This window comes from Corapipo altera, unplaced genomic scaffold (assembly GCF_003945725.1).
Source record: "Corapipo altera isolate COAL_440 unplaced genomic scaffold, ASM394572v1 268, whole genome shotgun sequence".
NCBI lineage: Eukaryota > Metazoa > Chordata > Aves > Passeriformes > Pipridae > Corapipo > Corapipo altera.
The window spans coordinates 7,163,088-7,175,993 of NW_020884901.1; positions in this window are offsets into that span (position 1 = coordinate 7,163,088).

The window sequence follows — 12,906 nt, forward strand, 5'->3', positions numbered from 1 at the left end:
AATGGCAGGATTTCCTCACCTGCCATGAGAAAGAAATGCTTAGATGGTGCACAGAACATGGAAAGACAGGTAATAACCACCAGCTTTGAAAGAGCTTGGTTTATAAAATAAATAAAAAAAAATTAAAAACTCCCCACCTTTCGCCCATGACAATCCAGCCTTTTGACTTTGTACCACTGGCAACAGCACAGGGAGGGAAACAGGCACCCCTTGGAACAGGGGCTCCACTCAAAACAATTCAAAAGACCTTATTTGTAGTTCTCATTATTGATATTTCAGTCTGGATTTTTAAAGATGCTTCCTGCAGCTCCTGTTTTGACTCTTTCAGCCCTGTTCTGAGTGCTGAGCTCTTCTGGAGCCATGAGCCTTTGCTGTGCTGTGATAGCCCCACAGGTTCAGCACGTTAATCAGCTCTCCTTCTGTGTTCTCTCACTATGAGAGCAGGAAATTTCCTTCCCACTGGCAGGAAGGGGTTTGTTTGTGGGCACAAGTCCCACCCTGGGTGTTTGAGTCCTTGCTTGGTTCTCTCTTCCAACCTTCCAGCACTTTGCAGACAGGTTCTGCCTCAGATACAAACACCTTCATGCTTCTCCCGTGTTTATTCTGTTACCTGTCTCTAACAGCATTTTCCAAGGTATTTTAGGTTGCTGGTCTCCATTAGGACACACAGCTGGTGCCTGAAATTCAAACATTTTCCACATTTTGTGAAACAGCTCATTACCAAAGGGTGCTCCTAGGCTGATATCTCTCTCCTTCTCCCACTTTTGTCCCAAACTTCCAGATAAATCTTGATTCTTTTTTTTGGTGCTTTAACATCTCTCACTCCTGGGTTCTTTTCTGCATGGAGGAGGTGAAACAGAAGAAAAGCAGAGAAGGAATTTGTGTCTATTGCTCTTGAGATCATCCCACTCAGTTATATGCCTTCCCAGGACTCTGTCAGCCCAGTGATCTCTCCAGTCTTGGATACAATTAGGTACAAAAATCCTTAAAATAAATCCCAGGAGAGCAGCGAGGAGGATCACACGGGCAGATCTGAATGCTGACAACATCCATCAGCTCATCAGCTTTCTGGTGAAACAGGGGAGGACTGGAACCCACATGTTCCCTCACCTTTCAGTGAAAAAGAAATCCCTGTTCCTTCCAGAGTTTGGATTTGATTCAGTTTGTGGGAGTGGGTGGGATGAATGGGTCTGAGTGGGATCAGATGAGCAGCTCTGCTCTTTCCCCACTCCTCTTTGGCTCCCTCGTGCTCTGATATTTTTTTGGAGCAATGAAGTTATATCAGGTTATTTTGGAAGGAGGAAGGTGGCACATTTCACAGCTGAAAGGAAGCTGTGGCTGGGACCACACTCACTGGTGATGGATTTTTGCAGAGACACGAGGTCATGACTGAAAATTTGGCCACGTGTGCCAAGGTCAGCCCACAAAAACTCACTGTGATGAGCAGACCTGACCTGAGTGTTATTTGGTGGGGTCTGCAAAGCCATGCCCCCTTCTAAAATAACTGTTTTCAGGCCAATCAAATGATGCCAAGCTCAAAAGCTTGCCCAGCTCAATCCAGCACTGCCTGTCCTGGCAGCTCTGCTGACACCCTCAGGGAGGAGAGAGGAGAGAGAAAGGGCTGAACAGAGCCCATGGAGCACCACTGACCAGCCCAGAGCTGTTATTTGCCCTCACCTCCTTCCCATTTTCCTCCTCCTCATGTTCCTGGGGTTATGGAAAACGCTCAGAAACAATGAGTTGACTGCCTTGATGTAGATGAAGGAGAGCATTCCCAAACTGCCTCCTGCAGGGATCCTTACATTTCATTTAACAAGATAATATCTTACCCTTTGCCTTAGAAATGCTGGAGACAAGCTCAAGTCCATCCCACCCACAATGGAAAAAGCAGTGCCAGGAGCTGCTTTGGGAAGTGTTTCTCCCAGGGGTGCAGAAATCTCAAGACAGAGGCTCTTTCTGGAGCATCTCCAGTGACAACTTCCATCAGCAACCTGTGCGATGAACAGTCACTGACCACCACACCACAGAAATCTCCTCTGGCTCTCAACAGAAAATTTTATTTAGCACCTTTTTTTTTTTTCTTTCTCTTTCTTGGGTGACAAATTGCATGAGACATCCAGAGGAAGGGTGTGGTGGTTAAGGCTCAAGTATAAGACAAGGGAAATGTCAGTGGCTATTTTTACCTCTGCCTCAGACAGCACACGAGCCTCAGAGTGGCCATTCACACTTGGTTTTCCCTTCAGCTGTGTTTGTAGCACTTTGGGAATCCTTAGGTAAAAAGGTGAATTGTCATCACTTTCTACACTCAGCTCTGGGAAATTGGTCCTCTTGGACCTCAGGAAGTTTGACTTCTCAATTTCTATGTCTGTGTGACCCCTGAGCAGTTCTGAACATCAGGAAGCTCAGATGACCCAGCTGACTTCTCTTTAATTTAATTGTCCATACTGAGAAACTCTGTCCCAAAGGATCTCCAACATTTCAATCACCAGATTCTCCATAAGCCAAAGAGCAATGGGAAGTACCTAAATCCTTGTATATTCCAAAAATGCGACGGAAATTATGGACCACTTTTTGAAATGCTGAAAGATGACCATTTATATAGTGAAAGGTAGAACTGGAGTTAATCTGGGTTAACCTCAAATTGAATTATCCAGAAGAACAAACCCAAAGATAAAGCTCCTTTTACCACAATTTTTCTCCCTCTTTCCTCCTCCCTTCCAAAAGGCACAAACTTGGCAGAGTGACAGAAATCCAGACCAAGGAGAAACGAGCCACCACTACCAAAACCCTCTGCTGCAAAAGCCAGCCCTGAAAGTTTGTTGCACTGTCAGCAGGAAAAGCAATATTGAGCTTTGAAAAATTAATATGATGCTCACTTGCTGTCTAGTTCCTCCTCTGCTTGTCAATAATTCTGTTCATTCCACGAATATTAAACCTGTTTGCCAGAGCCCTTAATGTGACAAGAAGCTGATGCCTGAAAGCACGATTACTTTCAACTACACATCATATTTAATTTATTACATAACCTGGTGTTATTGCTTTTATTGATGAACTGTACAGTGTAAAATGATTATTTGTTAAAGATTTCACTGTAGTAAAGGAAAAAGAAAAAAAAAAGAAGAAGAAGAAGAAGAAGAAGAGAAAAATCTTTACTGCTCCGAAAAAGCCTCTTGTAAATGTTTTTCTGAAAAGATTCAGGACTGGGAGTTACTGTTATTGCCTGATTTTTGGCTGCACACATCCTTTGAACTGTAGCTCCATCACTTCATTCAATTCCTGTGCTGTCACAGGGACAAGCAGCAGAGGAGCAGAGTGAAGCTCTTCCCGGTGGGATGATGGACATGGAAATCCTCCCTGCTCTGTGCTGTTAAATTCAGGTGGTTTGTTTGGGCAGGATAACCGAAGTCCCACATCTAATCGAGTTCCACCTCCTCCTCTGTGTCTCTGTGGTGTGGTAAGAGCTGTCTGGGGTCTGTCACTGCACCCAAGGACTGCCCTGGCCCCGCGCTGACGCCAACGCTGCTCAGGGACAACAGGAAGGATGAGATTCCTGCCCTGAAGGAACATTTACCCTGATTTGGGAAGGCAGGAAACAGGGAGTTTGTTTATGCATATGAGGAACAAAAGACCAGAGATATAGCAGAATTTGTGCTCATATTGCAACTTCATTTCAAGAAAGAGACCATTTCTTTGGCTTCCAAGCTGTCCCCTGGAGTGGTCTGTGTTTCTCTGGAAGCCAAAGGAAGCAGATATCTTAGATGACTACAGTGAATGCTGATGGTTGAGTCACTGGATCATCCCCACTGTCTATTTGCTATTTTAGGCTTTCAGTTCAGAGGCATAAATGACAATGTGAGAAACACAGTCTCCTTTGGGCAAGTCAGCGCTGGGAGGTTGTGTCCTTCTCTGTGGTCCTTCTCTGACACTTCAGCTCCCAAGGACAGGACACTGGCTCGCAGCTCTGAGCAGTCACCTGGACCTTTCACTGAACCTCTATGGATCTTGCCTTCCTAATCCTAGATCCAGAGACAGGAACTTAATATCCTATGTAAAACTGCTCACATCAGGACATTGCAGAGGAGCCAAGACATGCCCAGTAGAGTGCCCCAGGAGAGTATTTTAGTCCCAACACCATCCTCTTCCAGAAAGACATGGTTTCAATTTAAGTGGTGAGAGGGTGAAGTTTGGTTTATAAGAAAAATAGATAAAAAATCAAACCACAAAGGAAATGCATTAGTCAGTCCCGAGTTTTAGAAATTAATTATCTGTCGATTCCTGAATCCATGGTATCAGCTGGAGTTTTATCTCTGGTTTCACTCAGGTAGCAACACAGCATTTTGAACAGAAGAAATTTTGAAGTCTGCAAACTAAATAGAGATGTCCCTCCTGATTAAAAGGTGCACTGCATCTCCATGGTGCACTGGGAGAAGCTCAGTCTCAGAAGGATTCTTGGGATGGTTTGATACTGAAATAGATGTAATAAAGAATTCAACCTGCTGCTGAGAGACATTTCTCTTGCAGATTGGTTATAAACAGTACTACTGATGGCATTGATATGAGAAGCAAGAATGAAAAAATAAGGAAGCCTAGTTTTGCATGTATTTCTGTCTGTGGCTGATTGCAAATACCAGTTGAAGATCTCATTGTTGGGGCTTTTCTAAAATAGCTTTTTCCCGGTTGAATTTTTATCTTCTGAAAGTCTTGGACCTCATGCTGCAACTTCCCTGTTCACCAGGAACTTCTTAGAGTCTTTACTGATTCCATCCAGCTGTTTGAGTCCGAAAAACAGAAGAAAAAATGTGCTCACTTGCTTTGCAGGGTTTTGACCCAAGCTCTTTCCCTGGGAGAAAGGAACTTCCAGGGGTAAAAACCAGAAATACAAACCCCAGTGGTCTGCATTTCCCAGAAAGACTCAAATAATAGGAATGATTCAACTTGGTGTTTCATTGCCTTCCTGACCCCTGCCACTCTCTGCCTTCCAGGTGCCAACAAGATCTCAACTGGGATTCTGGGAAACACGAGAGACCTGCATCTTCTGATCCCATAAAAGGAATAGAACAAGAAAAAGAAAAGAAGAAGTAAGGGGGAAACAAGCCAGAATAAAACAGATAATAATAATAAAAAAAAAAAAAGAAGTGAGGTAAAGACCTGATAACATTTATAGGTGGCCCAGGGAATTTTTGTTCATCCCCAAGATATTGGTGTTTATCTAAATAAGGATCTTCCTGCTCTGTCATGTGAGCAGAGTTTCCCTCCCTTCCCTTTCCCTGGCTCCATTCTTTCTTTCTCTTTTCCCTTCCATTGCTCTTTAATAGCAATGTCTCCAAAACTGAGCTGTCCTGCTTTCCAGAGGGGGTACTGAGCCATGCAGGCCACCGCAGTGAATGGTTCCCAACCAGCTTTGCCAAGCAGGCTTTGGACTGGGATTAGTTTTTCCCCAAATCACTGCTCCTCCTGGCAGCCCAGCCAGTCCCTCCCACACTCCTGCCTCTGCACAAAGCAGGGCTCTGCCTGGCACAGCCATTCCTATTCTGAAGGACATGCAAGATGCCTCACTGGTACCTGTTTTCCTTTGCTTACCTCCCCATCCCTGATTCCAATCAGCCAAACCGAACTCTGGGGTAATTAAAACAAAAGCAGATATTGGAGTTACAGGGTTTTTTGGGCTTGTTTTTAAAACTCTCCCTTATCTCTGAGGAATTTACAGGGGTTGATTTCTCAATTGCTTTTTTATTCCTTCTCTGGCTTGCTCTGTGCTGGGGATGTGGCTCTGACCTCCAGCAGCAGAACTTTCGCTCTGTTCCCAGCACTGTCCCGGAGCGCTTTGCAACTCATTGAAAACCCATTAATTCTGTCTGTGCCCTATCAGATTAAACCTTCTCTTCAAATAACATTTCAAATATCAGCTGCTTCGCCTTAATATCTTTCTTCCATAACATTTCTCCCAGCTCCACACACACACTCTGCTCCCCTGGGTAATTCCCTTTTCTACACATATTGTTGATTCTTTAACAACACACACTCTCTACTCCCTCTTTTTGCTGATGTTCTCCACTGCATCTTGCTCTCTCCTACCTCATGTCCTCTTTCTCTCGCCCTTATTCTATTCCTCTTATATAAGAAGGAGCAGCAGGTCTTTTCTACATTTCCCAGAGCCCCACATTACAGCCCCAACAGAGAATTGCTGTTACCAGAGATTTCCCACTTGGTCAGACAGCAAAACTCAGCTGCATGTTCATCAAAACAGCAGCCACTGAATTTGCTGGGGTCATACATGTAGAAGCATAAAAATGTGTTTCTGAGTAACCCTGAAGACCCACCCCAGTGATTCCCCACCAACCAACCAACCAAGACATCCCTGTTTTCACTGGACTGAGTTCCAATCTCTCATGGCCAGACTTCAGCTCCAGGGAATGGGGAGGCTGTGAGGTCTTTCACACCCCACCAACCTCACTGACAGGCCTGAGCTGTGACTGCACAGCCTCTGTCACAAGACTTTTGTGGGTGGTAGCTCGTTTTTGTTTCCATCAGTGAGCCCCAGAAGTTCTAGATGCAGCATGGAGACCATGACTCAGTACATCCTCCCCTCCCTCAGCCAACACCTTCCAGATTTGGAACAGCAGAGCTTGGATGTGGGTTCATTGTCAGTGGGCATGGGTTTGTGTAGGAGAAAGGCAAAAAGGGATGACAAACACTTGATGCCATCAGAAACCTCTTCTCATGTCACTGAGGACCTTGCAGCCTCTGCCCAGAAGCAGAAATTATCCTGGGCCAGTTGGAGTTTGTTGTGGTTTCTCCATGCTGATAACACCAAGGTCATGAGTTTGATCCCTGTATGAGCCATTCACTTAAGAGCTGGACTCGATGATCCTTGTGGGTCCCTTCCAACTCAAAATATTCTGTGATTCTGAATTTTCAAAGTGCTTATCTTAACTTCCCCACTCCCTTAATCCTTCTCCCCTCTCCTGCTGCTTGGCTGGCAGACCTGTGTCTGCTTTGGAGAGGTGCAGGAGGCCAGGGCAGTGCTGACAGACAGCCAGGCTGCATCCCAGGGAACCAGGGCAGAAGTCAGTGAGAGGAAGCAGAGTGGGCAGCAGGTTCTTCTTGGAGAGAAAATGGTGATAACCCATAAGAATCACCTCTCACACAGGCAATATATGTGTTTACCCAGGAAATGAGAGTGGAAATGGGAAATGGGGTTTAGAGGAACTAAGTACTAGAGGGGTGACCCTCTTGCAGGTGCCCCACAGCAGGGCATGGAGAGCACCCTTGGCCTGATGGCAAGGGCTGGGTGGGACATGGACATTTCAGTCCAGCCTGAGGAGCTGGTTTGGGGCACCCAGCAGTGTCAAACATGGGGGAGTCTAAACCTGCTGCTGAAGGTGCCACTGTCAGCTCTCCTTCCCCAATCTTTGACCTCTGATACAGCAACAACCATAAACCTGGAGCCATAAAACACACCAATCCTTTGGCATCATTCATGTGCTCAAGATAACTTCACCCCACATGGACTTAGGTCTAACTCCCACCCTGACTGTCAACTAATGTCTCTCCAATAACTCAAACTACCACAGCTGCCAATCCCTGCTGATTCCATGGTATTCTAGGATATGGTGCATCCAAGCATTAACACAGGCAATTATTTTTTTCCTGGGTGACTAAGGCAAGGTGGTTTGATTGGGGCAGAGTTGTCTAATGTGGTCTGAAATATTCAAGAGAAACAGACTTTGCATACATTTTGTTCAGTGCATTTGGGAAGAGGTTGCCCACAGAGAGAAGGAATGCTCCATATGGATTTAAACCTGTGCAAGGTGGAATGGACTCAGCTCAGTAGTTTGCAATACATTATTTATCAGAGGAGTTTATCTTCTATTTTTGCTTATGGTATTCCTCAGATCATTATTTTTTTTTTCGCAGTCCTTCATTATTCAAGCATAGTTGGTGATTTTACACGTATATATGTATAGATGAAATCTCTAAAGATTTCTCAGAAGAGGTTTTAGTTGGTCTCAGTCTTCCAATTGCAATGGCTGAGTTGAATCATCTGTCCCTGGTCTTATTATTCACAACAGGAGGAAGTTGCAATAACCACTGAATAGCCATGCACATTAATTTTGAAATTCCTGTTCATCTGGAAAAATTCTGTGGCGTGAATGTTTATTGCCATTGTTGTTATTACTGTTTATTTTTTAATAGCAGGAGGAGCTCCATTGTCCCTGGTCTCCTGGTGGACACCGAGGGGTGCAAGACAACTGAAGGAACTTCATTATATGCTTGGAGGATGCATTAATACCAACAGTACCATTATATTCTTCCTGTCTGGTATTTTTTCCTGAACTAAATACTCAATTCTTCTTCAAGGACCAGCTTTAGTATATGCAGGGCCCTGTGTGAAATCAACACAGCATTCTCAGAGAGGAAAATTATATGGACGGGAGCATCAGAGGCTGGAATTATGAAAACTATATATAAAATAAAAAATCTGGACCCATGCTGACTCTTTTCTACTTATAGCCATTTATCTAGACCTGGTCTAGTGGCATGAACAAAGAATAAATTAGTTGGATTTGCACCATTACGAAGTAATCTTAAAAGAATTTATTTTGCAATTTCCTAATCATTCCATCATTAGTACCTCAGTCCACAGGCAGATTGGGAAATTTGCTTTCACGGGGGTTTGAAATTTAAAACAGGTGGAAGGATCTTTCACATTAAAACTGCTCCCAGAGGCTGAGAATGGCCTGAAGTGAGGTGTTTTAGGGGGAAGGATAGGACCCTTAAAGCTGGCTTGCCTTACCCTTCACCACTCAGAGAATCAGAACACAGGAAAATATTTCTCTGTGCTTCCCCTAAAGTCTAATCCCCTGATTTTCACCATTTTTGGGCTAGGGACTAAAATGCTGTCCCTGTTCACAGCAACGGCAGAACTCGGAAATGTCAATCTCCTAATGATGTCTGCAGTTCTGAAAGGGAAAATAAAGGGGGAAATATGCAGAAGGATTTGCTGTGATGTCCAAGAATAAAGCAGCTTCACTCTGGAAATCAAGCCCCCCTTAAATGAAAGCTGGGGTCCCCAAAATCCAAGGCACACTCCTTAATTAGCCTCTTCTGCAAAACACGGGCAGCAAACACTATCGTGAGGCAGCTCTCGGGTTTTATCTCTGTGTTTGTTTGTCTGTTTGTTTCTGAGCAGCCAAAGAAAACTTCTCCAGGGACCTGTTTGATTCCTCTCTGCAGTCTGGGCTGGAATATTGATCCTGGAGAAGCGATGTGTGTTTTGTGTCTGTGTGTTGGAGAAGAGCTGTGAGTTTTGTGTTCCGTGAGCGTGTACAAGCCTGCAGGAATGCAGAAAAGGTGAGGCAGGCTTGGAATTCACCCTACAGCCCCATCCCCTCCCCACAGCATCTCTTCTCCTCCTCTCTCCAAGCCCAAGCTGTGAGAAGCTCGTGGATTGCCATTGCTTCAAAACCCAGCTGTAATTTTCCGGCTAATGGAAGACGTATTGACAAAAGTTGACATTAAGTGGAACTAATTACACTGTAACTGCTAAATAACTAAGAAATAACTACCCTGTAATTTATGGTGCAGCACGGGCTGCGTGGAGCAGCTTTCAGGGCCTCTGTATCTGCGCCGAGCTCACTGATGCCTGTGCTGCAGAACTTCTCCCCTGCCAGGAGGATCCAGTTGCTGGGAGGTTGCCAGCCCTGCAAACACACAGTGCCATGATTAGAGCACAAACCCAGCCAAGGCTTCCCACAACCCACCACAGCTCTGCTCCACAGCAACAGGGTAAATGTCTGGTAAGGTGCTCTGCCCAGAGCATTCATTTTATTCCCGGTTTTCATTTAAAGCCCTAATCCCATCTGGGATGCTCTCTCTCCCTGCAAGGTGCATGCAGGACTCTGTGCCACCTCCTGCATCACCTTCCCATCGAGGACACCAAGGGGACTGGGATATATAAAAGTGCAGGTTTGCTGCCTGTTGTAATTGTGGCACCAACCTCTTTGCTCAAATAACTTGTTGAATGAGGCATCAACCACAGAGCTGGGAGCAGGGGGAGGCAAGATTCCTCCTTTCCACAAGGAGGATGGGGAATGCCAAAGGACAGGGGGAATCTCTTCCATACATCACTGTCACACAGCAGTATCAACATCCAATGCAGAAGGTACATTTGAACGTGCCCTGTTCCAGCTGATCAAACTCTGGATTTCTTTGGGCTTATCGTTAAAGCTGATGAGAAAACAGGCATTCAGCCTCCAGAGAAATCTAGCAACTAAACATTTGTTTGTGTCTCAGATAGGAGCAAATCAGAAAATATGGGTTTGAAATATTTCTCTTCAGAAGTTACGCCACCACCTACTGAAATGCTTCATTTTGGTATTATTGGAATGCAGTTTAGTACTGCAGTGCTGGATGGTATATAGATATGTAACAGAACAAAATTAAGAATCTAATATAGAAGTGAAAACAAGTGGGAAATGAAGCAGGAAACAGTTGAAATAATAAAAAATTTAAAATCCATTTTGATTTCAAATTGATTCAATATTTTGCCTTTGAAATGTCATTGGAATTAGAGTACTCAAATGAAGCATTCACATTTTTACCTATTACCTAAAGAACAGCCTTTTCCCAGAGGGAAGATGTTCCATAGACCAATTTACAACCAAGTGCAAACCACAAATTTTTTTAGCCTGGAAACTCTTCAGTGCAGAAGCGAGAATTCTGTGCTTTGATGGTGCAGCTCCGGGCACAGCAGGGCAGATCTCCAGGCACCCCCCCCCACAGAAAGCACAAATAATAGAGCTGTTGGTCTGGATGAGCTGATGAGCCCCAGAGGAAGTTACATTGTGCATAAGAAAACCAGAGAATTTGGACGTAATGAGAGAAGGGAGAGGGGAAAAATGGGTCTGTGTTGGAGACAGGAAGACAGACTGAGAAAAGAGAGTGAGATTGCAAAGACAGACAGGTAGAGAGGAAGAGAGAGAGGTGCAATTCTGCACCTGCTCCTGGCTGATTCGTTCCACCTCCATTATCATGCACCAGAACAACTCATTCTTCCTTTTTTTTTTCCAGAAAGCGTAATAATGTTCCACAGGTGAAGGAGTTATCTCAGCTTTTCTCTTTTCCAGCAAAGCTAACACTCGGTACATGAAATAAAGGTTATCTTGAAAAATAGACGCTGCAACTCGCATACAAAGGAGCCCTTTCCTGTGACAGGGAGTCTTTTCTGAAGGGGTCTGTTTGGTTTTGTGCTCAGAAGAAAAAGGGGAAGAAAATGGAATTGACTGCTTAGTCCCCCTGCCAAGTTTCCAAATTGACTGTTGAACAGGACCAGGGAGACTCTCTCCCGTGCCACAAAGAGCAGGTTAACCCTGGGGAGGTGGCAAGGATGGGGATGCAGAGGAAGGAGACGCTGTTGGCCACGCCAGGGATTAGGACAAAATTCATCTTTCACATCTCTCCCAAATCCGTGAGGTCAGGGATGCTCTGAGGAGCAAAGCCTGTGTGTGTGCAGAGTCCCAGGTGCACAAGAAGGGGAAGATAAAGACAAATTTCCTGTGGGTTGTGTGTCAGGATGAGTAAAGAACGAGACACAGCTGCCCACACCGAGGGGAGCAGAGCATGGATGCTGGTGCTCCTGCCTGTGTGATCTCCTCTGCTGTGCTCTCAGCATCCCTGTGCTCCTGCCTCCACCTGCCTTCTGCTGCTCCCTGCTCACGGATCCAGCCTGGCAGGGCTGTGCCATCCAGCCTGGCAGGGCCAGGGCTGTGCTGGTGGGAGTCTGTTCACTGCCACTACTGAACCAACAACATAAAGCGTGTTTCGATCCATTCCCTGTGCTGCCGAATCTGGACATTTCTCAAAACCGACCCTAAAATCATCTCCAAAGAGAAGCAGCTCATTTAAATGATAAAATAAAAGGTTTGGCTGTAGTTTTTAATGAAAGACTGGTGTGAACTAATACACTGCCTCGTGCCCTGCAGCTCATTAAATAACAGTAAGGGATCCACAGAACAGGGCTCTGGGATGGCTCCTTTCAAGTGTCACTGTGCTGCTGAGCAGGAACAAGGACAGCTCCTGGGCAGCACCACCAGGCATCTCAGGTATGCATTTAGTGTTCAGCTGGAATGGTTCTGGGAGTGTTCACACCTAGTTTCCTTGCAAGAGTCGCCTGTCACTTTAATGTTGTTGAAACATTACGAAAAAAACAAACAAACCTCCGAAAGCCCTTACAGAAGGGATGTATTTATTTTACCAGCAGTTCCTGTCACTGTGATCAGCCCTTGGGTGAAGTGTGGATTTTTATTCTCGTTGAATTTTGTTTTCTTTTTAAATAATTGACAATAATTTTGCAAAGCTCCAGAATTTGCCTTTCCTTCCATCAAATTGCTGGAAGTCCCCGAGTAGCTCTAATGCTTCCTGAAACCCTGGAAGTGTTGACATAACTCAGAGTGATATCACACACCTTGGGCTCACTCAAGCAGCTCAGTCAGTCAAATATTCCCTTGTTTTGAAGGCACTGGACACCAGTGTGGATGTTGGTGACATGCTGCCATTTCAGGATTAGAAAATGAGGCTCTCTCAGAATCCCTCCCTCCCCTCAGAGGATCCCTTCCCATTGTCTGCAGCGGTTCAAAGACTGTCAGAGCACATAAACATGACACAGTAACTGAGAACATCAAAGAGCATTATGTTTTCCATACATAAAGAGTGACAAGCTGCCTAACACTTTATATTAAAAATTCAGACAAAAAACAATTCAAGAAAAATCAAAGCAAAGTCTCCAAGAGAGAGTCAGATGCCACAGTTTTCTGTTACATGCTCTTATCTTTTTTTGCCTTGCAAAGTGTCCTTTAAACTCTGCTCCTAGAAATATATATAAAACCTTATTTTCAGAAGTTATGT